The sequence below is a fragment of the Nomascus leucogenys genome, chromosome 12 (genome assembly GCF_006542625.1).
Source record: "Nomascus leucogenys isolate Asia chromosome 12, Asia_NLE_v1, whole genome shotgun sequence".
Lineage (NCBI taxonomy): Eukaryota > Metazoa > Chordata > Mammalia > Primates > Hylobatidae > Nomascus > Nomascus leucogenys.
Window position 1 is genome coordinate 104,608,256 of NC_044392.1, and position 25,526 is coordinate 104,633,781.

A 25,526-nucleotide genomic window follows, 5' to 3' on the forward strand; every position below is an offset into this window, starting at 1 on the left:
GATAAGAATGAGATCCTATGTTGTCTGTCACATTATTACCAATAAAACAGGAACAAGAGCAATAAAAACAACAGCAACAAAACCCAATGAGATTACTCATAGTTGCTGGGTGTGATTAGATTCTTCCATTGTCATGTCAGATATCATGGATAATTTGGGAGAAGCAAATGAACAACATATATCTAAACAATTTAAAGTGCCTATATTTTATCTCGAGATTTCTCTTAAGGATTCAGTCAAAGAAAACAATCTGAATGACATAAAGAATTTTACACATACGTGGCCGGGCGCAGTGGCTCACGCCTGTAATCCCAGCACTTTGAAAGCCCGAGGCGGGCAGATCACGAGGTCAGGAGACCACCCTGGCTAGAATGGCGTGAACCCAGGAGGCGGAGCTTGCAGTGAGCGGAGTTTGCGCCCCTGAACTCCAGCCTGGGCCACAGAGCATGACAATTGTACAATTGTTAAAATAATGTCTTTAAAATATTATAAATGTGGAAATACATTAAAAATTAACACAGAAAAAGTAATTATAGTATATATTAAATAGTAGGGTTACAAAGAAGGCTTAGACAACATAAACATGAAATAAAGAAAATTTCATAAATTATCAGAACCTGTCAATATTGAATATAAATTTCTTTATGATGTCAAAGAAAATTAACATTTAAGAACAATAGAAATAAAAGAAATATGTGTGACAGAAAGGAACATATGGAACAAGTATATGTAAATGATTATTCATTGTAAATAGACAGGTGGTAATTTGCCATTTCCGAGCCTCAAATTCCATTGTACATTTTTTCTTTTTTCTGCTTTTTCATCTTTTCCTTTTTTCTTCTTTTCTTTTTCTTATTTTTTTCTTCTTTTCTTTTCAAAGGGGCGTAGGCAGTAATGAGAGGACACTTACTTTGTTTTACTGTAGTTTTTGTTTTTGTTTTTTGTAACTACTACTCTTGGCTCATGTTCATGATCCTAGGACCAATTTCTAATTCAGACATCCTCAACTGCCTCTCATGTCAAGAGCCAATTGAGATGATATCAATCAATGCCCAGCATAAGCACTGTCAACCCAGCAAGCTTCAGCCTGTCTGAACAGATGGGGCTTGAATCTCTGGACTCATTATTTACCTTCCAAGCCCTTCCTCTTCTCTGGCAAAACACTGGGATACTGCTATAGTGAAGCCAAATGGCCTGCATTTTTGTTCACAGATTGTACATTGTTCTTTTCTTTGGCACCATGGCTTTAGCCACTTATCATCTTTATGGAACTGATTCAAAAAGATTTGTATGACTAATCCACATTTCTAAATAATCTGTTATGCTCTAATCCTTGGCAATTCTGAATTTATCCAGAATTCACGAGGAAGATGAATGTCATTGGCTTGAAAGCCATGAGAAGTGAATGCTGACTGTATTCTGCCTGTCTGAAATAAATCAGAATACATACTAATCTCTGTTTTTCCATGACTATCTCTGGTTAAAAAGAGAAAGGATAGTTGAATTAAACTATCGAGCATCTTATGACATGTACAGAGTAGATCGTGGCTTGCTAACACCACAAAAATGATTGGAAAATATAATTAGCGTGTATAGATCTGACAATCATCAAGTAAAATTGTTCTTGTTAGTTATGAAATGACCACTTCTTAAGAATTTTATTTCCCTCACTTCTGAAGTCAGTGCAGTGCTGTTCTCCCTGAAATAAAAATAGAATAACTGAGCTCTGAATACTACTAATAGAGGCATACCAAGAAGAAAAATAACGGACTCGAAAGAGGCCGATTGTTTTTCATAAAAGTGTTTTTCATCGTTTACCTGACATATCTGGAAGACAGCATGCTAAAAATCGGGAATGTCATACCAAGGAATCTTATGTATTACAAGTCACAAACCATTGACAGACAGACTGAATTCAACTTGCAGGTGGCTTTTGCATATCATAAGGTTCATTTTCATTGTTTTTTTTTTTAAGTTATCATAATAAAAACTTAGAAAATTTCAAATAAAATTTAAACCATTCTGTCATGGAAACCACATTTAACCCACACTAAGATTTGTCTACTATAAAGCCTCTAAGATCCTATAATATGTATAAATTAATAAAAATCTTTTTTCACATATCACTTTTTAGATTTAAAAATTATTTTCCACTATTTTTCCATTATATTGTCATTTTTCCTCTTAAGTATACATCCCTCCAAATTATTTTTGTTTATTGTGTATGTCTAATTCCTTAAGATAAATACCAAGTTCTTTTATTTTACATCTTGTTTGGAAATCAAAGGCACTCAAGGCTATCCATTTTCTCAAGTATATTTCTTATATGTTTTGATATGAGATATTCTCCTTTTCTTTCTCGCTCATAATTCTTAATATCAGTTTTGATTTTTCTTTTTAATCTAAGTTATTTATTAGCATCTTTCAAACTGCTAGGATTTTTTAACACCCTTAAATTATTTATTTCTAATTTGATTGGTTCAAAATCAGGAAATACGCCCTGAAAAAAAAAGTCAAAATATTTTTAAAACTATAGTTTTTTAATGAAGACAAACATCAAATAAAATTCTGAATATTCTTTGTTCGATGGCTATAATATAATATATTATACTATATATTCCTTAAATCAAACTTATTGATTTCACCATGAAAGCCTTCTGTTATAAACACCAAAAGCAATGGCAACAAAAGCCAAAATTGACAAATGGGATCTAATTAAACTAAAGAGCTTCTGCACAGCAAAAGAAACTACCATCAGAGTGAACAGGCAACCTACAGAATGGGAGAACATTTTTGCAACCTACTCATCTGACAAAGGGCTAATATCCAGAATCCACAATGAACTCAAACAAATTTACAAGAAAAAAACAAACAACCCCATCAAAAAGTGGGCGAAGGACACGAACAGACACTTCTCCAAAGAAGACATCTATGCAGCCAAAAAACACATGAAAAAATGCTCATCATCACTGGCCATCAGAGAAATGCAAATCAAACCACAATGAGATACCATCTCACACCAGTTAGAATGGCCATCATTAAAAAGTCAGGAAACAACAGGTGCTGGAGAGGATGTGGAGAAACAGGAACACTTTTACATTGTTGGTGGGACTGTAAACTAGTTCAACCATTGTGGAAGTCAGTGTGGCAATTCCTCAGGGATCTAGAACTAGAAATACCATTTGACCCAGCCATCCCATTACTGGGTATATACCCAAAGGACTATAAATCATGCTGCTATAAAGACACATGCACACGTATGTTTATTGTGGCACTGTTCACAACAGCAAAGACTTGGAACCAACCCAAATGTCCAACAACGATAGACTGGATTAAGAAAATGTGGCACATATACACCATGGAATACTATGCAGCCATAAAAAATGATGAGTTCATGTCCTTTGTAGGGACATGGGTGAAACTGGAAAACATCATTCTCAGTAAACTATCGCAAGGACAAAAAACCAAACACCGCATGTTCTCACTCATAGGTGGGAATTGAACAATGAGAACTCATGGACACAGGAAGGGGAACATCACACTTCAGGGACTGTTGTGGGGTGGGGGGAGGGGGGAGGGACAGCATTAGGAGATACACCTAATGCTAAATGACGAGTTAATGGGTGCAGGAAATCAACACGGCACATGGATACATATGTAACAAACCTGCACATTGTGCACATGTACCCTAAAACCCAAAGTATAATAATAAAAAATTAAAAAAAAGTCTTCTGTTATAAATTCACAATTTTTAAAAATTTTACATTTTTAACAGTGTTTCCTTAGGTAGTAGGTACCATATTGTTTGAAATACATGGTTTATGGCTTTTAAGCCATCATATTGAATTTTGCTTCTTATCATTACACAATAATCTATCTTAGCCATTTTTGTCCTTGCAACATTAAATGCCACCATTTCTGGCATTATTATTTCCATTATGGTTATCTATTTATAGCAATTCCTTAGTATCTCTATGCCTAGCTATACTAGTTAGGACACAGTTTGGGCTCCTCTAAAAATAGAGAGTTATTTTCTTTTTTTTTTTTTTTTTTTTTTTTTTTTGAGACGGAGTCTCGCTCTGTCGCCCAGTCTGGAGTGCAGTGGTGCAATCTCGGCTCACTGCAAGCTCTGCCTCCCGGGTTCACGCCATTCTCCTGCCTCAGCCTCTCTGAGTAGCTGGGACTACAGGTGCCCGCCACCACGCCCGGCTAATTTTTTGTATTTTTAGTAGAGACGGGGTTTCACCGTGGTCTCGATCTCCTGACCTCTTGATCTGCCCGCCTCGGCTTCCCAAAGTGCTGGGATTACAAGCGTGAGCCACCGCGCCCAGCCTAAAAATAGTTATTTTCATCTCACAAATATGAAGGTGAGTGGCCTGCAGTTTAGTTGATAGCTCAGTGTTAAAGCCCGGGGCATCTGTCTTCTCAATTCAGAGTCCATCTTGCATTCAGAAACAGTTCATCTTCTTCTATCACATCCACATTTCAGCTCACAGGATGGGAAAAAAAACAAATGGGTAGATAGGACCCTCACTTTCAGGGGAATGACTTGCAAGGTGAAAACACCACTGTCTTTTTTATCCATTAGCCAATAGTTTATATTTTAACATTTCCTTATTTTTGTTGATTTAGCTAAGCAATTTAATTATTTTACACCATGGAATACTATGCAGCCATAAAAATGGATGAGTTCATGTCTTTTGTAGGGACATGGATGAAGCCGCAAACCATCATTCTGAGCAAACTATCACAAGGACAGAAAACCAAACACCGCATGTTCTCACTCATAGGTGGGAATTGAACAATGAGAACACTTGGACACAGGAAGGGGAACATCACACTCCAGGGACTGTTGTGGGGTGGGGGGAGGGGGGAGGGACAGCATTAGGAGATATACCCAATGCTAAATGACAAGTTAATGGGTGCAGCATAACAACATGGCACATGGATACATATGTAACAAACCTGCACATTGTGCACATGTACCCTAGAACCTGAAGTATAATTTTAAAAAATTACTTTCTCCCTGGATAATTTACAAGTTATGCTACATATTTCTACTCCTTTTTAAGGTACATAACCTCTAAAATATAAGCTTAAAAAATTTGCTTAATTCCTACACAAAGATGCTCTTTTGTAATAAAAAAATATGTTTCTGCCCAAAGAGAGACCTGGCCTTTGCACCCAGTTTCTTTGGGGTAACCTGAAAACCCTTGTAATTTCTCAATAATAGAAATGACTTTGTTATTCAGTGTGCTCTTTTGACTACATTTAATCATTTATGCTAATGAGATGACTTCTGTCAGGCCCCTTAGACAGTGTATGCAAATAAGATGGCTCAGGATAGGGGCTGGCCACACTAGAAAGAGCAACCATGTGATGAGAGGTCTGGCACTTGGAGCCACATAACATCAGCCCATTCCCCTCCAGGGAAGGGTGGTAGTAGTGGAGACTCAGTCCAACCACATGAACAGCAACACACTCAGCCTACCTCGCTGATCAAGCCTCAGGCTTGAAACTCTGGACACCAAAGGTGCGGTGAGCTGCTTGGGTTGCCAGTACCCTCTGTGTGTATTTCCATACATCAACTCTGGCAGGATAACACATCCCTGAGAACATGGACTCTTTGTGTTCAGAACACTTGCAGTCTTCATTTCTGCCCTATGTGTCCTTTCCTATGGCTGGTTCTGATTTGTATCCTTTTGCTATAATAAAACTGCAGTCAAGTACAGTGCTTTCCTGAGTTTCATGAGTTTTTCTAGCAAATCATCAAACATGAAGAAGTCCATGGAGACCCTCAAATTTGTAGCAAATTGGTCTGAAGTGAGGATGGCTCTCAGGACACCTGAATTTGTGGCTGGTGTCAGAAGTCTGGGCAGATTGAGAAGATGTATAGGACTGTGCCTTAACTGTGAATTTGCCTAATTCTCTGTAATCTATTTCACTGCTTCTCCTCCACTCTCCTTAATAAACTAAGACCATAAGAACACTTTCACTACTCTCTCTCTTATACTATCTCTCCCTCCAAATGAAGTGATTAAAATGGTTTGCACCCCCTCTTTTTCCTACTCTTACCTCAATTCTTTCTGACAACGTTTATTACTCTTATTTCTGAATTATTATTAGAATTTATCTGGAATGTGTTTCCTGTATTTCAGGAACCTTTATTTAATATTACGTTGTTATTTCCAAATGATCCGTCACTACTCATTTTCATTTAACTCTAAGCTTTATGCTCATCATTTGTTTCCTTCCCAATTCATTTTTATTTTCTGTCTTGAGTTCTTGTTTCTCCTAGTATTTGTTTAATAATTCAAGTTTTTCAACATTTTTCTCAAATGTGGTATAAGTGTAGAGGTCATTCATTCCCATTTTCCTAGGAAGTACTATTGCTTTGGTGTGGATTATTGATAATGGCATCTTTCACATTCAGTTAGAATGATAAATTATATGCCAGTCCAATTTTCCTAGAAAGTCCTAGTTTATGCTTGTTGCTGTGGTACAATCATTAAGAGTGCCATCTTTCACTATCAGTTGGAATGATAAATTATATATTATTGCCCTATGTAAGGGGACACACATTTTAAATTCTCAATTATCTCTGTATGTATGTATGTATGTATGTATCTATGTATGTATGTATCTATCTATCTATCTATCTATCATCTACCTATCTATCCATCTAATATCTGTCTATCTTGCTCTTACATGTTAATACATTGACCAGGTATAGGTTTCTGCGGTTTTAACTCTTACATATTACTCATTTTATTTAATTCCACCATTTTATAGTTTATTTTACTTTTTTAAGTACTTTGATTTTTCTTTTTGAGCCTTTAAGAGCTGCTTCCCTTTATCTTTAAATTTAGAAATTTTTATGCCTAAGTCCATGGTCTTTTTTATCACTCATCCCAGGAAATCAGTACCTCTTTTAAATTTATAAAATTAAATCTTCTGTTATCCCAGGGATATTTTTGTTGAATGAATGTTAAATCAGCGTAACCCCGACATCTGTTCCTCTTTCTTATTCTGGAAATTCTATTATTGGCATGTTATATCCCGGATCTATCTTTAGAGCCTTTTATCTTTTTCATCAGTATCTCCATTTAACAATGTTTGCTCTAAGTTGTCTTTTGATCTTCTAGGATGCGAATTCAGTTCTCAACCAAGGCCATACTTTCTTTGGTTTACTTATCAAATTGTTTAGTTTGGAATCATGTTTTTTTTATTTTTTTTAGTTTAAAAAAGTTATTCCTATGAGTCTTCATTTGAATCTTATTAAGTGTTCATAATATTTTTCTATTCAAGTTGACATTTTTTTCCTCCAACAGCTATTTTTTTCTCTCTGCAGCTGTGAGAACTCCTTTAATATGCTATGACTTTTTTTTTTTTTTGACTGAGCACAGGGGACTTTACTGATGGTACACGAGAAGGTGGGGCTCCCTCAGCCCCTCCCTTTCCAGGAGGTCTGAATGGAAGCTGTGAGGAAGGGAGATTCTCGGTGTGGTGGGGGACTGAGTGTGACAGGGACTCCCCAGCAGTGAGCCTTTTTCCTCCCGTGCTCTTGCTGGGGCTGGTGGTCTGGGGGTCTTACTCCTTGGAGGCCATGTGGGCCATGAGGTCCACCACCCCATTGCTATGACTTTTCTTTATCACCTTTCTAAAGCCAACTTCTGGTCTTTGAAATTTCCCAACTAGTAATAGACTCACAAATAATGGGAGGCCAAACATGTTCTACCCCTGTGAGTGCACAGCACACAGCAGAGGTCCTAGATGATGGAGCTCTGAATAAGTCAAGAAAGGGAATTCTTGCACATCCTCCTAAACTGTAAGTTTAATAAGCCTCTTATCTCTACCTCCAAAGTCCAATCTCACTGTGCTCCAGATTATTGATACTGTGGAAAGGATGACTGGAAATTGAGAGAAGGAAGCAGGCTTACAGTGCAAAGAAGGGCTCTGGTCCACTTACTGCTCCAGTTGCATGACAGGAAAAAGCAGAAAAGAGAACCCATCATGACCATGCCCACTACCAAATGTGGCTTGTCATCATGCTGTATCTGACCAATCAGATAAATGACACTCTTCCCTCAAGAATAATGAGAAAGGAGGCAGGACAATGAAGCCATCCCTGGGACTGGGAGAATAGAGTAAGCTTTCTTTCCCTCTAAAGACCCATCCCAGGTGCTAGAGGTGATGAAAGACATGAAGAGAAATAAAATATAACATTTGTCATCAGAGAGCTCAATGACTAGTAGATAAATCAGGAAGGTAATCCAGACAAATAGAAACATAATGGAAGTTTGTCCAAAATGATATGTGACCCAGAAAAGAGTATCATAAAATCTACTGGATAGGCTTTATAATTATCTCCCTGAGCAGGTAATGTTAAAATAGACATTCAAGGTCATCTTGAAAGATTAGGAGTTTACCAGTTGCAAAAAAGTTTACCTTATGCATAGAAGCAAGCTGTGCTAAAGAATCAAGACATAAAATAGCATAAGAACTCCTTATGTAACTAGAGTTCCAGATCCGAGTTTTACAGCATTGAGAGATTAGGCTGAATAAGCAATAAGAATCAGAAAATGAAAGTCCTAAGAAGTCTTCTATATCATGCTAAGGAGGTCTAGTTTTGTCCTACAGGTGATAAGGCAAGTTCACCACTTTTAATTTATCTTGGCCTGTCTTCCCCAATAGGTTTTAAGAGAGGATAATAATATTAGGAAGTCAGAAAGTCTTGAAAAAGGAAAAATAAGAAAAGTTTATTAGACTCTATTATAAAATGCCAAAAATATGATAGTACCACCTACTTACCGCCTACTCCATCCATACAGCTCCTGGGACTTACTGACACAGTAATTAGCAATCAAGGTTATTAGGCCAAATCAAAGTTTCTAAATTCCTATTACAGACCTGATTTCAAACACACAAAGCAGCATAAAAATAAAAAAAAAAGATTCGGGCTGCACAATTGGATAATTATTTCCTGTTATTAACAAAAACTCAGTATCAAAATAATAGTGCCAGTTTGGAAGGCACAACAAGAAAGATAAAAAATGGTGGTAATTGGAGCATCAAACCATTTAAGGTGAAAAACCACAGGAAAATTACTTTGTGTCTTTAATTTCAATAACAGTGCAACGTGATTTTTTTACTCAAAATTGCATATACAATAACAGTTAAAGAATTCTTTTCCTTTGAGATGATGCCTATGATAACTATAGGCATTCTCAAAGGCATGGTAACAATGACTTTCAAGTCTGTGAGGTTCAGAATGAATTTATCCAGTTTTCTTGAAACAATAATAAAAAGTATTGAAGACTGTGGGGCATGTACCCTATGAGGAGGAAAAATTCAATCTATTAGCATTTGATTTGAGTGTTATTTTCTATGGCTATGTTTTGTTTTCTTATTTCCACCATATGTTTATTATATTATAAATAAATAGTCTTTAGTAAAATTTAATTAGCTGGTATTTGTAAAGCTGTCTAAAGATGGGCTTTGTATAATTGCTAAGCACTTGTTTTATTACCAAGTTTCAATATTTTCTTTGTGTTGGCTGCATAAAAGTAACATTAATTTTTAAAACTGCAGTAGGAATCTCTCATTCTCCATAGCTGTATAGAAAAAAATAAGGGTGCTGCAGAGGTTTCCGAAGCAACACTCTTAAGGAATTAATTTCTAGCTTACACAATTATGTTCAGAATTCAGATACTTATCCAGAGCATCTTAAAGGTCCTGCAAAAACCATGCTCTACTCACTGAGTCAGTGTCATCAATATTAGCACACAGGTAAACTCAGGTTTCAGAGAACAGCATTCAGGAAGAAATGCTGCACAGTGTTGAGAAGATACACAGCGTGATTGAGTACTAGGATAATCTGGTCATAGATAAAAGTAGCCACCAGAAAAATCTATGGGGGCTAGTGTTTGCTAAGCTGCATAACTTAGCTGTCAGTTTATAAATAAAACACACCATATATTGTTCCTCAATTCTGCTCCTCACACAGACGTTTATTAGATTCCTATTTATTAGCAATGCTGGCACGGAATGGATTCGTACCACCTGTTGTCTACATTGGAAAAAATTCCACATCTATGTCCTTTGGGTGTTCCAACCACTTAAGCTCATTTTGAAGAAGATACAGCAAAATTCCTGAGACAAGGACTCCATCTGGCATTATGCAATCCAGAAATCCTCCCCAAATTAATAAGTAGACATGGAACCAGCTGGGGTATCAAGATCACAGATCCCATCCCAGAGGAGTCCACAGAACAAGCAAGCTAGTAGTCAAATTGCATGTCCTGAATATCTTCACTTTTATAAGTGAGATCCCTTTTAAAAATAAATTGTGATATTTAATAAGATTAATTTTATTAATTAAACCTTATTTTTTGCACCTACTGTTCATTTAGTAAAGTATCAGTTATTGATTATGTAATAATAGCAGGAATGGCAGAAGCCAGGCCCTTTATCACATTGCTAGCAGACTACCCTTAGACCCTAAAGTCCTGACAGTATCACCTAATCACATCTAGAGCTAGAATTTAAATAACCATCACACACCTACTATCACAATAACAGTACTGTAGTGTTTTAAAGCAAATTTTAGGCATTATAACAGGTGTGCTGGGAAGCATATAGGATTTTGAAAAAAGGTCCCCTTAGCAAATAGTTGCTAAAGGTATTTGATGTTTCAAAAGTTATTTAACTTTTGTAGTCTCAATATATTCATCCATAAAGAAACGAAAGTAGTAATACATATGGCATAAGATTGTAATGAGAATTAATTGAATTTTTGAAAAGTGCTTTATAAATGGTAAAGCCTTACTTTAGGTTTTATAAAGGTTAAATGATCCTTAAAGGCAGCTGGAAGTACAATTGTAGGCAGAGATGAGGGATTTTCTTAGTCTTATTTTATGCCAGGTATTTCGCTAGTTGCTTCATTGAGAAGATAAAAATATATAATCCCTATAATCTTTCATGTCAAAATAGAAAACCTCTAAGTTCCATATTCCTTAATTCAGTCCTATCTAATAAAAATTATGCTTATACCAGAGATCTTAATAAGAGATCTCATTAGCAAATGTTAATGAAAAATTGGTGGAATACTGTGGACTCAGATACATTGCAGGAAGCAAAATTCTGGACTGCTCACTGATAAAGACAAAATTTAGGAATGTTTAGAAGGCATTTGACCTAGAGTTATTATGAAAATACACTCTGTTTCTTGTTAGATTAAGATTTGTATCAGATTTATACCTGTTCTGTAGCTCATCATAAAATGTCTTGGCTGTTTTTGAAGAATTTCCTTGAAGGCATGTAGACTTCAAAAGCTGAAAAATCTCCTCCTATGGAAATTAACTATTGATTATAAGATTAAACATTGTTTTTTCATGGAAAAAGTCTATTATAATTAACAATTGTTTTCTGCCCTCCCTGGGGGAGGATTATAATTTATAACCTTCTGATGACAGAATAGACCAATGAAATGAGAATTAAAATGACAAATTCCAGTTCAAACAGAAGCTTTTTGAGCAAGTATGCAGTTTCCCTTTGTTATGAATTTGTCAATGTTTTATATATGAATGTTTCACCAGCCTGAGGCCCAGAGAAAAGACAATACAGAGAAGAGCCATAAGTACCCTATGATGTTCCCACAGCGTCAGTGAGAAAAATCCCTGCTTTTGTAGACCACTGAGATTTTAGAGTCATTTGTCACTGTGGCCTATCCTGACCTGTCCTTACCCACAATCTATAATTTCATTTGTATATAAAAGGTTTAAAATTCCATTGTCACTTTGTTAATCAGAAAGTATTATATTCTGTATCTGGCTTTCTTCCTTTAGGCCACAGAGTGACTAAAACATTACACTGGAAAAATAATATGAAGATTTATTTTCTTCAACAGCAGGTCTACCTGGATCCAATTTAATTTGGTAGATTTCTTGTACCCTATGTGAAAATGGAGAAGAAATATCCCTGGCAGTAGGAAAGTACTAATACTTCCCTGGAAAATCCCAGGCATGCAGTAGTCACTCTATATATTTGTGAAGTAAGTGGATAAAATGTGATACCAATGAATTCAAGTAACGGTGACATGAAAACTGTTTTTTTTTCCCTACAATATTAGGCAGCTCTTGTAAAGTTATTGTGTAAGAAACAACTCCCAAAGTTTAATGATTTAAAAAATAATAATGAATTTTCTTATGCATATGTCTGTGGATCAGAGTCTAACAGGGCTCTACTTCAAACTATAGGTCCAGTTTTGGTCTTCTCTGCATACTTCTCATTCTGAAACAGAGACTATTCAGAGCATTCTCTCCTAATATCAAACAAGGGAAGCATAAGAGGGTAAACCAAATCATACAACTGTAGCTTCTGGCTGCAAACCAGTGCACATTCCATCACCCAAAGCAAGGCACATCGCCCAGCTCAAAGTCAATAAGGAGACATATTCTCTATCTACTCTACTGCAAGGCACATGGCAAAGTGTATGGACCTAAAGTTCTGTTACAAGGAAAGTATAAAGAGTTAGGACAAAAATACTATCTAACATATTTATCCCAAATGACATATTTTTTTCATGGAAATTTAAAAGCAACAACAAACAGCAGAAATCTCCTCTACAGTATTAGTTATCTCTGTTGAGAATTCTATAATCCATCCAATTGACTGGTATCATGACAAGCTAAGCCAGAAACCTTGAGACTAGTCCACTAAGAGTTGCCTAAATTCAATAGTTGTAATAGGTTGAAATTTTGAAATTGACTAATACTGACATAGGAGTTTCTGTTGGGAATAAATAATCTTCTTAAAATACTTAATTCAAAACTCAAGAAATATTTGGGAACTTTTAAAATACATTTTGAACAAGACTTTGAAATCATACATATGTATTATAACTATAATTTATATATTAGTGAATATGTATGACTTAATGGTTAATTCTATGTGTCAACTTTGCTAAGCCATGGAACACAGATATCCAATCAAATGCCAGTCTGGACGTTCTTATGGAGGTACTTTTTAGGTAAGATTATCACTTAAGTCAATAGCCTTTGAGTAAAGCAGATTACTTTCCATAATGTAGATGGACCTTATCCAATCTGTTGCAGGCCTCAAGAGAAAAAGACTGAGATCCTCAGAGGAAGAGGGAATTCTGCCTCCAAAGTGTCTTTGAACTCTAGCTGCAACATTGTATCTTTCCTGGGTCTCAGCCTGCGAGCCTGCCCTGCAGATTTTATACTTACCAGGCCCCCACAATCACATGAACCAATTCCTTAAAATGAGGAATTCCTAAAGTAAGGCTTTCTCTTTGTATATTCACATATCTTATTGGTTCTATTCCTCTGGAGAACCCTTAATAACCCAATGGCCAACATTATTTATGAATGACAGAAAAATTATGAAATAGAAGTTAACTACAAATGTAATAAAGTTATAGAATGGTTAATGCTTATAAAAGATTTTTCATTTTAAACATAAAGAAGTAAATTATCCACTTTTAATTAATTGACAATCATAAAAATTAGATGAAAAATGCAGATACAGCATAATCATAAATTCTTCATAAAATTCTTTGAATTATAGAAGAATATTTTTAAATAGATTAAATACAGAATATCAATGGAATAAAATGAAAAATCTTCTGTTCTTTTAACAGAAAATCTGAGGACCACCCGAAAAGTGAATAAAAATATAATAGACTGTGACTAGAAACCAAATAATGTCACAAATATGAGGAAAATTGGAATCTAAGTTCAAATAATTATAAATGATTCTCAAGACTCAGAGTCAGGTTGCTCAAAAAGCCAGAGAGGATCCTAGAGAAATCACCTGAAAACAACTACATGCTTTTTAAAACTTAACATGTCTTCTTTCTTCCTAGTGTGGGCATGGGGCTCATAAAGAAGAGCAGAGCAAAGCTTCAGTCAACTTCAGATTGCGACGAGTTACGGTGAAGGTGCAGGGCGGGCATAGGGTTGGAAAGCAAAGAAAGGTGGCCCTGACAGAAAGAAAATAATCTAAAGTGCTTCAGAGCCAAGGCAAACCTCCTTATTCTTGCAATTGGTAGAAGTGTGGGGTAAGGTTCTCAGTCTTTCCATGACCATTTTCCCCAACACACCTTCAAGTGAAGCTTGCCTGTTGCACTTCCCATGAAAATAGAAATGTCGCAGCCAGCCCAAGCAGTTAGAAGAGAGGAATGTTGGTGATAGACAGACTTACATCTCTGGAAATAAAATGCCTTTCATTGCCTTTACTAATCTCCCTAGTCCTTCATTCCTAAATCAGATTGGCAGACAAGTGCCACTAGACTTTTAAAGAAAAGCAATAGGCTAGGTGCAGTGGCTGGTACCTGTAATCCCAGAACTTTGGGAGGCTGAGGCGGGCGGATCACCTGAGGTCAAGAGTTCGAGATCAACCTGGCCAACATGGCAAAACTCTATCTCTACTAAAAATACAAAAATTAGCTGAGCATGGTGGTGCATGCCGGTAGTCTCAGCTACTTGGGAGGCTGAGGCAGGAGAATCGCTTGAATCCAGGAGGCGGAGGTTGCAGTGAGCCGAGATCACGCCTCTGCACTCCAGCCTGGGTGACAGAGTGAGACTCCATCTCAAACAAACAAACAAAAAGAATAAAAAGAAAAGAAATAAACTAAAATAGAGTGACCAAGATAAATAAGAAGAGTTGATTTTGGAAAAAAATAAAATTCAAGAAAAAACAGAAATTTTCATAATAATTTAATTAACAGCTTCAGAGGAAAACTAAATATGATTAACAATTTTCATTGCAATTGCAATGATAAGTATAAAGTGTCTGTGCTATAGAATAAATGGCTAAAATAAAAACAGCAACTAAAATTAGAAATAAAAATTAGAAGAAAGATTAAATAGAAAAAGGAAATGGCTAAATAACAAATTAATGATCTGAAAAATAAATCCTATTAAGTCGCAATTAATAAAGAGCAACATGACAACAAAATTTAAAGTGTAAATACATGAAGCTTCACAGAGAGCAATCCAAGATACCCATTTTCCATCTAAAGGGAGTTCCAAATGAAAGAAGTCAGATAATCAAAGAAAGGAAATAATAGAAAACCCTTCCACTGAGCTAAAAACAACATCAAATCTTATGTTTAAATTGTCACTGGGTGCCAAATAACATGAATCTTAAAAAAAAATAGACATATTCTGATTTACCTAAGAACTCAAGGAATAAAGAAAAAAAATTCTAAAATCTACCCTTAAAATAATCAAATTACAAAAACTTTTAAAGAGATTTGTGTTAGATTTCTCAGGGGTGCCTATATTCTAGAATGGATGGAGTAATATCTTCAATCTTTTGAAAAAAAAAAAAACATAGAAAATACTTTTGAAACAAGCATTCTATACTTAGCCAACATTTTGGTCAATAGATGAGCAAATTATTACCTATTAAGACATAATTGAAGAATTTCTGTGGCAAAGTGAAATATAATCAAGAAAAATAATATGTGAAATTTAAGAGAGGATGCAAAGTGAAAACTCCAATAAAAACAGTGAAGTTTTAATAAATGTTGATGTGCAGTATCAATGATAACACATGAATCTGAAGTCCAAGACGATTATTACATAGAAAATTGTGCAGAGGCAGATGGAAGAGAAATTTCCCATTAAGTATAACTGCAAAGACTCAGATTGGATTTTGATCAGATAGAGAATACAAATATTAATAAACCCTAAACACTGTTGAATAAAAGATTAAGCTTCAAAATCAAAAGTAATTATTAGAAACCTAGAAATATAATGTATAATTTTAAAAAGTTGGCTCAACAACACTTCAAAAACCTGAATTAAATAATAACCATAAAAATATGAAAAGATATCCTAGGATCTGCCTACACAAATGTTAGGCTCAGAAATTTTATGAGCAATTTGTAGCAAACTTTTAGGATCAGATAATGTTTGTATTATAATTTTTAAGTCCCTGCCCCCAATTTCTTTGTGGTATTTATTTAACAACTTCTATGACAGTAAGAAATGAAACTATAAAGACCTAAGAGTAAATTAATGCAAAATAAAGGGATTTCCAAGAGATTAAATGGTAGAACTCTCGAAATTGAGATCAGTGCAATATGCACATAAGGGAAAGGTAGAAGTTACAAATGATTCCCAGTTCTAATGATAATTGTTGGATGCCATTTACTTAGAAAACACAGGAAAGGAGTGTTTTGGGTAGATAAAGGGGAGATGTTAAATTCTAGTTAAATATGATAAATACTAGAATCAAGGAATATGACACTTGAAGGCTCTGATCATTAACACCAAATCTCATATTACCAAGGCTATTGCTAAGTTACTCCATCTGTAACGCACAGCCCTCCTGAGTAAGAAGTCAGTTAATGTGCCAGCAACAACTTTCATATTTATTTTCACTCCTGTGCCTAGCACAGAAGGAGCTATGGTTCAACAGAGACACACTGATGTGTTACTGACTAACCTTAGATTTTACAACTCACTGTCAGAGTCATTTAATACTTGAATATTTTGTATGTACACAGCCTAACTGGTCATGTCTGTTCTTAGAAAAGTATTTACTTTTGCATACATACATTTTTGCAGACAGATATATGCTACAAATAAATATATTTCAATACTCCACAACTGTTATAATCAAAAGAGAGACAAAATGCCAATATGTCCCAACATCAACTTTTCAGAGTACATAAAAGGTTGGAAAGTTTCTCAAGTAATATCGCAAAACAAGCATGAGTATTAACAACAAAAATGGACAAGAAATAATGTATTCTGATCAAGAAGGACTTCTTTCCAAGGAATACAAAGAGAGTTCTAAATTAAGAAAATTATAATATGTATCACTGCATTCATGAATTAAAAAAACTAACAGATGAAAAAAACATTTGATGTAATATTTGTTTAAAAAATATATTAGCAAATAGCAAAAGAAGAAAACTATTTATTTGATAATATCTGTATATCAGAATCTCCCAGCAAAACTTAAGGGTAAATAGTTTTTAAAATTACATTGAACTCAGGAACAAATTATAGATGTTAACTGTCTTAGTTCAGGCTACTATAACAAGAATACAAAAGACTGGGTGGTTTAAACAAGAAATATTTCTTTTCTCACAATTCTGGAGGCTTGGATATGCAAGATCAGAGTGCTAGCATGATCAGATTTTTGTGACGGCCCACTTCCTGGTTTCTCCAAATGGTGAAAAAGAAACAAGCTCTCCTGTGTCTCTTCTTGTAAGGACACTAATCTCATTCATGAGAGCTTCAATCTCATGACCTAATTACCCCACAAAGGCCCCACTTCCAAATGTCATTTCATGAGGAATCAGGCTTCAACTTAGGAATTTTTGGGGGAACACAAACATTTAGTTTTCTAGCACCAATTGTCACTGTCATTTATCATTATCTTTCTGGATATCCTAGACAATGAAGTAAGTCAGAAAAAATAAATAAAAAGCACATATATTTGAGAAAGCTAAATAAACTTTAAGGATTTACAAATGAGATGTGTCTCTAAAAAAAAGAATCTGGGAGAATTGACTTGAAAATTTCTTAAAATTAATAACTGGCTTTTATTATCATTGCTGGATATAAAAGATCCATACAAAAAAATCAATACAACAGATCAATACAAGAAACCCCCACTACTTTATACAACAGAAATAAACAATAAGAAAAAGTAAAGGGAAAATATCACTTGAATTAGCAACAAAAATTTAAAATGTCTAGTAATGTACCTAGCATACTTAGTACACCAAAGGACATAAAAGAAGACTAAAGTAAATAGACATACAAAATTCACGAATGGAAAAAGTAAATATTATGCCACATCTATAAATGTTCCTGTGTTAAAAAACAAATTCACTGTTGTCCCAAATATGATGCTAACCAAATTCTTAGTCACCTATGACAAGCTAATTCTACAATTTATTAAAAAAGAAAGAAAGGAAAGGGAAAAAGAAAGAAAAGAAACATAAATAGAGATAGTAAATACATTTTTTGGAAAAGAGAAAAAATGAGACTTTTTGTTTTTGTTTTTGTTTTTTGAGATGGAGTCTTGCTCTCTTGCCCAGGCTGGAGTGAAGTGGCCCGATCTCGGCTCACTGCAAGCTCCGCCTCCCGGGTTCACGCCATTCTCCTGCCTCAGCCTCCCAAGTAGCTGGGAGTACAGGTGCCCGCCACCACGCCCGGCTAATTTTTTACATTTTTAGTAGAGACGGGGTTTCACCTGTGTTAGCCAGTATGGTCTCGATCTCCTGACCTCGTGATCCATGCCTTGGCCTCCCAAAGTGCTGGGATTACAGGCGTGAGCCACCTCACTGGGCCAAAAATGAAACTTTTTAAATTCTGTACCTAACCTTTCATGTAACAAGCAGATCCATATTTATGTGTACCTGGAGTTATCTAAGCTATAATGTTTGAGAGCACAGTTCCCACACAAAACCATCCTCACTTGTGATGTCAATTAGAAGTTTACAAATGTTTCCACAACCACCCTTAAGTTCAATAATTAGCTTAATGGACTCATAGAATTTATTGAAAGTAATTGTACACACAATACAATTTATTAGAGAAAAAGGATAGAGATTACAGTCAGCTAAGGGGAAGAGACACATAGGCTAGAATCCAAGAAGGATCCAAAAAGGGAGCTTTCAATTGTCTTCTTTCTGTGGTGTCATGGATGGCATTGCCTCCTCCTGGTCACCTTATATGACAATATGCACAGAGTATTGTCAACCAAGGAACCTCACCCAAGTCTGGGTGTCAAGAGTTTTTATTGGAGCTCAGTCACATACTACCTGCATGACTCACCTTAAATCTCAAGCCCTTCCTGGAAATTTGGCTAATACCTTTGGTCATCAGTTCCTCTGGAGTTTGGAATTTATATGTCACAGCCGAAAGTCCCCATCGTAAATCACATTGTTAGACTGTCCAGTGGCCAAAGCCCCCAAAGGCAAATAAAGACACTCCTATTAGGCATGACGTTCTAGGGCCTAGAGATCTCTTACCAGAAGCCAAGCGTGAAGTTCAGACTCCTCCTTGGTAAGGATAATTTTTCACTACACAATATAAAAATGTAGTGTGTAACAGTTTATCCAAATAAAGAATGATGTACTAATGTTCATATAAAAGCATAGACAAAATTTCTGGGAAAACATACACCAAACAGTAAACTGTAATATAATCAAAGCTATGAAGATGCAGAGGAATATCAGGGGCAAGGAATGCAAGGAGACACTCATTTTCTGCTCTTTGTATTTTTAAAGTATTTGGATATTTTTTAACAGTAAGAATCAGAGAAAATGGCAGAATGGGAAGCACCAGGGTTCTCTCTCCCCACCTAGACAACAATTGCACTGGTAAAATCTTTCAGCTGTAACAATTTGGGAACTCTGGAGAGCACTGAAGGTTTGCAACTTCCAGGGGAAGGACTGGATAGTAAATTGGGGTTAATTGTGGTCATGGTCATTTTTAGCTCTTAACATAGTAGTAGCTATACATCCCCCTCTTGAATATATTAAGAGCCTAATATATTTTAAATATGGCAATTATTAGTATAAAAGCTAGTATTATTGTAACAACAGTTTGCAAATGCACATTTTGCTTTCTACATAATTTAAAAGACTAATGCATTTTGAAAAATTATAAGTTTATGTTTTTGAACACACAATGTATAAGGATGTAATTTTGTGACATCAAAAACTGAAAGGAGTGGGGAGAAAGATGTAGAGGAGCAATTTTTATATGGTATTGTAGTTAAGCTGGTATAAATCCAAATTAGAATGTTATAACTTTAGGATGTTAAATGTAATCCCCATGGTAACCACAAAGAAAATAGCTATAGAATATACACAAATGGAAATGAGAAAGGAGTTTAAATATTTCACTACAAAAAAAATCAACTAAGCACAAAAGAAGACAGTAATACAAGAAATAAAGGGCAAAACAGCCATAAGGCATATAGAAAACAAATAGCAAAATGACAGAAGTAGATTCCTCCTTATCAGTCAGCCTTAAAAAGGAAGGAACTTCTGACATATGCTACATGGATGAACCCTGAGGTTATTATGCTGAGTAAAATAAGCCAGTCAAAAAAAAGGGGTAAATGCTATATGATTTCACTTATATGAGGTCCTTAGAGTAGTCAAAATCGTAGAGACGGAAAGTATAATGCTGGTTGCCAGGGCCTAGGGGAGGGAGGAATGGGGAGTTAGTCTTTAATGGGTGTAGAGTTTCATTATTGCAAGATCTGGAAATGGAAGATGGTGATAGGTGCACAATATGACATACTTAATGCCACTGAAATGCAAACTTAAAGCTGCTTAAAATGGTAAGTTCTATTTAATGTCTATTTTATTGCAATAAAAAATTGGAAAAAATATTAGTTAATATTTATCTTATGCAATTTGTCTTCGTCCATTTGGGCTGCTATAACAAGATACCCTAGACTGGGTAGTATATAAACAACAGAAATTCACTGTTGACAGTTCTAGAGGCTGGGAAGTTCAAGGTCAAGCTCCAGCAGAGTTGATGTCTTGTGAAGGCTTGTTCTCTGCATCACAGATGCTTTCTTGCTGTGTCCTCATATGACAGAAAGGCATCAGGGGGCTCTGTTGAGCCTTTTTTAAAGGGCACTAATTGCTTTCCTGAGGGCTCCACTGTCATTCCTTAGTCATTTTCCAAAAACTCCATCTCATTACCGTGATTTGAGGGGTTAGATTTCAACATATAAATTTTCGGGAGGCACATATGTTCAAACTATAGCATGATTTAAATAACAATTTACTGAAATCGGTTTCTCCCCACTTCCACTAAAAAATGTGAACAATTATCTAAACAATGTTAGGTTTAAAGGGAGACAAATTATTACATTGCTGGAAGTACTCTTGGAGCTCAGAAACCAGTACCTAAAAATATGATATTTTGACATACTGGACTAAAGAAGCCTCGAAGTCCCTCTGACACTCCCCTCTGCCTCTCCAACACACATATCTGTCCCAAAGCATAGGATAAAAAGGATAAAACAGTATAAAAAGGAGAAAGAAAGGACAAAGTTGTTTTCTGAATTTTCTCTATGACCAATGGGAACAACTGTTTTCCTCCCCTCCCTGTTGTCTAATTATCTATTGCAGAAAAGAAGACCAAGAATGTAACCACATCTGAGCACGCATGAGATCATGGCTATCTTTCAGACTCATGCAAATTCCAAAGAGATCTACTTACCAGTTAATCTCTGTTCCCTGTCCATTCATTCTCCCCAGCAATCTTTACTGTCTCTCAACAGAATCCCTCTTCTCCCACTTCCCAGGACCTGTTTTGTCAAGATGGGAAATAAGCTTCCGAATCTCAGTGGGTGATTGGGTCTTCGTTCTGAAGGCTCCCTCATAAACACATAAATTTATATGCTTTTTCTATTAATTTGCCTCATGTCAGTAATTTTTGAACTTCCAGGGGGTCAAAGGCCTGGGCTCTGCATAGTACTATGCATTAATTTGGCCATGATGGGCTCTCCTATTTACTTTTGAGGAAGTGGAAGTTAAAATGAGCTGAGTGCAACTCTCTGACTCTAAGGACATTTTTAGTGTATGTGAGACATTTTCCCCCCATTTCTTTCTCTTAATCATGATCCACAGTCAAATGTCACAGGCTTAAGAAGGGCAGAGATAGGCAGAGGTTGCACACTAGCCCACACTCAAGGTCTTCTTTATGAACTACTCTTCCTAAACACATTCTTTGAAGTCAATGTTTCTCAAACTTTCACCCTTGCTCTGCTTCTTATCAGGCTGCAAAGCCAGGGAGGGTGAGCTCATCTACCTTGAGATCATCTTTTGTAATTCATGGTGACTCAAATTATATTCTTTGGCACCAGCTCCCCAATTTCAACTTTTGTATTCTATCTTTTTAATCTCTGTCTTGTCTCTTTGCTCTGAATTATTTCCACAGTCATTCTTGGTTTAGGTTATTTTATTTCTTAATGTCTTAATCATTAATTGAAGGACTAGGATAGTAACATAAATAAGTGAAACAGACAGCTGTAAGAAAATCAGGAGTAGTGAGAACTACGAGAAACAATAATTCTTGACCCTTTTAAAAGCATTCACAAGCAAAGTTTTGTTTGTTATTTATATGTCTTTCGTTTTGCATCATGGTGGCTAAATACTTCTGTAGCTGTGTTAGTCAAAATTCTCCAGAAAAACAGAATCAATAGAATATATATATGATTTATAATTAGGTATTGGATCACATAATTATGGAGGCTGAGAAGCCCTACAGTCTGCCATCTGCAAGCTGGAGGCCCAGGACACTGGCAGTGTAGATCCCAGTCTAAGTCTGAATGTCCAAGAACAAGGAGAACTGAGGGCAAGTGAAGGTCAAAGTCTTAGTTTAAGCAGCCAGTTAAAAAGCAAATTCAGCCCTTCCTTCATCTTCTTGTTCTATTCAGGCTCTTAATGGATTGGATAGTACCCACCCATGTTTGACTCATCTACTTTACTTAGTCTACTAGTTCAAATGCTAATCTCTCCTAGAAACATCCTCATAGACATACCCAGAAATAATGTTTAGCCAGATATCTCATCATTCTGTGGGCCTGTTGCAGGCGAGCCCCAGATCACCTCTCTATTCGTCTGTTTTTACACTGCTGATAAAGACATACCTAAGACTGGGAAGAAAAAGGGGTTTAATTGGACTTACAGTTTCACACGGCTGGGGGGAGGCCTCAGAATCATGGCAGGAGGTGAAAGACACTTCTTACGTGGTGGTGGTGGTGGTAAGAGAAAATGAGAGGGATGCAAGCACAGAAAGCCCTGATAAAACCATCAGATCTCATGAGACTTATTCACTACCATGAGAACCATGAGAATCATGGGGGAAACCACCCATGATTCAAATTATCTCCCACTGGGTCCCTTCCGCAACACATGGGAATTATGGGAGTACAATTCAAGATGAGATTTAGGTGGGGACACAGAGCCAAACCATACCATTCTGCCCCTGCCCACTCCAAATCTCATGTCCTTACATTTCAAAACCAATCTTGCCTCCCCAACAGTCCCTCAAACCCTTAACTCATTTCATCATTAACTCAAAAGTTCACAGTCCAAAGTCTCATCTGAGACAAGGCAAGTCCCTTCTGCCTATGAGCCTGTAAAATCAAAAGCATGTTAGTTAATTTCTAGATACAATGGGGGTACAGGCATTGGGTAAATACAGCCATTCCAAATGGGAGAAATTGGCCAAAACAAAGGTGCTACAGTCCCCATTCAAGTCCAAAATCCAGGGGGACAGTCAAATCTTAAGCTCCAAAATGATCTCCTCTGACTCCATGTCTCACATCCAGGTCACACTAATGCAAGAAGTGGGCTCCCACCACCTTGGGAAGCTCCGCCTCTGTGGCTTTGCAGGATATAGCCCTTTTTCTGGCTGCTTTCATGGGATGGCATTGAGTGTCTGTGCCTTTTCCAGGCACATGGTGCAAGCTCTCGGTGGATCCACTATTCTGGGGTCTGGAAGATGGTGGTCCTCTTCTCACAGCTCCAGTAGGCAGTGCCCCAGTAGGGATTCTGTGTGGGAGCTTCGGCCCCAGATTTTCCTTCCACGCTGCCCTAGCAGAGGCTCTCCATGAGACCCTAACCCCTGTAGTAAACTTCTTCCTGGACATCCAGGAAATTCCATACATCATTTGAAACCTAGGGGGAGGTTCCCAAACTTCAATTCCTGACTTCTGTGCACTCCCAGTCTCAACACCAGATGAAAGCTGCCAAGGCTTGGGGCTTGCATCCTGTGAAGCCATGGCCCAAGCTCTACCTTGGTCCCTTTCAGCCATGGTTGGAGTGGCTGGAATGCAGGGCACCAAGTCCCTAGGCTGCACACAGCACAGGGACCCTCGGCTCGTCCCATGAAACCACTTTTTCCTCCTGGGCCTCCAAGCCTGTGATGGAGGGGCTGCCATGAAGACCTGTGACATGCCCTGGAGATATTTTCCCCAGTGTCTTGGGGATTAACATTTGGCTCCTCCTTACTTATGCAAGTTTCTCCAGATTGCTTGAATTTCTCCTCAGAAAATGGGATTTTCTTTTCTATTGCATTGTCAGGCTACACATTTTCCAATGATCTGTTTCCCTTTTAGAATTGAATGCCTTTAAAGGCACCCAAGTCACCTCCTCAATGCTTTGCTGCTTAGAAATTTCTTCCACCAGATAACCTAAATCATCTCTCCCAAGTTCAAAGTTCCACAAATTTCTAAAGCAAGAGCAACATGCCACTAGTCTGTTTGCTAAAACATAACAAGAGTCACCTTTACTCCAGTTCCCAACAAGTTCCTCATCTCCATCTGAGACCACTTCAGCCTGGATTTCATTGCCTATATCATTATCAGCATTTTGGTCAAAGCCATTCAACAAGTATCTAGGAGGTTCCAAACTTTCACACATTTTGCTGTCTTCTCAGTCCTCCAAACTGTTCCAACCACTGCCTGTTACCCAGTTTCAAAGTCGCTTCCACATTTTCAGGTATCAGCAATGCCCCACTCTATTGGTACCAATTTACTGTATTAGTTTGTTTTCACATTGCTGATAACGTCATACCAAAAACTGGGAAGAAAGAGAGGTTTAATTGGATTTAAAGTTGTATATGGCTGCAGAAGCCTCAGAATCATGGTGGGAGGCAAAAGGCACTTCATACATGGCAGTGGCAAGAGAAAAGATTTAAAAGCGGAAACCCCTGATAAAACCATCAGCTGTTGTGAGACTTATTTACTACCATGAGAACAGTAGAGGGGAAACTGCCCCCATGATTCAAATTATCTCTCACTGTGTCCCTTCCATAACACAAGGGAACTGTGGGAGTACAATTCAAGATGAGATTTGGGTGGGGACACAGAGCCAAACCATATCAACCTTCAACTCCTCTTTGGCTTTGAGGGGGCTCTTCAGCTGCATCTAGAAATCAAAAGGACACCAGGCAGATTAACAGGAGAAAAAAAATACAAATTTTATTAGTTTTACATGTACATGAGGATCTTCACAAGACAGTGAAGTCTAAAAAAGTAGCCAAAGCAAAATGCTTCTACATTTTTTAGACAAAAAATAATAAATTTAGAAGAAATGACAGGACCAAAAAAAATCTGGCTAAGGGCAGTAAATTTTTAGGGAAGTCACTAGAAGATATAGTAGGTGGGGTGTAAAACTAATGGAAGATAAGGGTTACTTCGGTAAGCATATTTATTCAGGCCCACTGCAGCCCCCAATTCCCAGTCTCTGGTGATAGGGCTATTTTTTCACCCTGATACAGGGAGGCTACCCCTTTTAGATAAATTTTTATGGTTTGCTGCATGCAGGAAGAGACAGATGAGCTAGCCCTTTGTGAAACTATAATTTCTACAATGTTTTCCAAATAATCAGAATACCAATCTGGTATATTTGGGAATGTCAACATCTTTCTCTCCACAGTAAGTTGACACATAAAATTACTCATAACAAATATATCCCTTGGTCTCTGCTGCTGGTAGAT

At 36.7% G+C, this 25,526-nt stretch overlaps 1 long non-coding RNA gene across 1 annotated transcript in view; it reads right to left on the reverse strand.

Annotated features, from left to right (window-relative positions):
• Nucleotides 1-9,116: 9,116 nt before the first annotated feature.
• The window catches only part of LOC115837555, a 121,260-nt gene continuing 104,850 nt past the window's right edge, over nucleotides 9,117-25,526 (reverse strand). Inside the window, exons 4-5 of the long non-coding RNA XR_004032566.1 lie at nucleotides 11,260-11,348; nucleotides 9,117-9,334 (exon numbers count right to left, since the gene is read on the reverse strand). This is a non-coding gene — a long non-coding RNA (uncharacterized LOC115837555). The remainder of the gene's footprint in view (nucleotides 9,335-11,259; nucleotides 11,349-25,526) is intronic.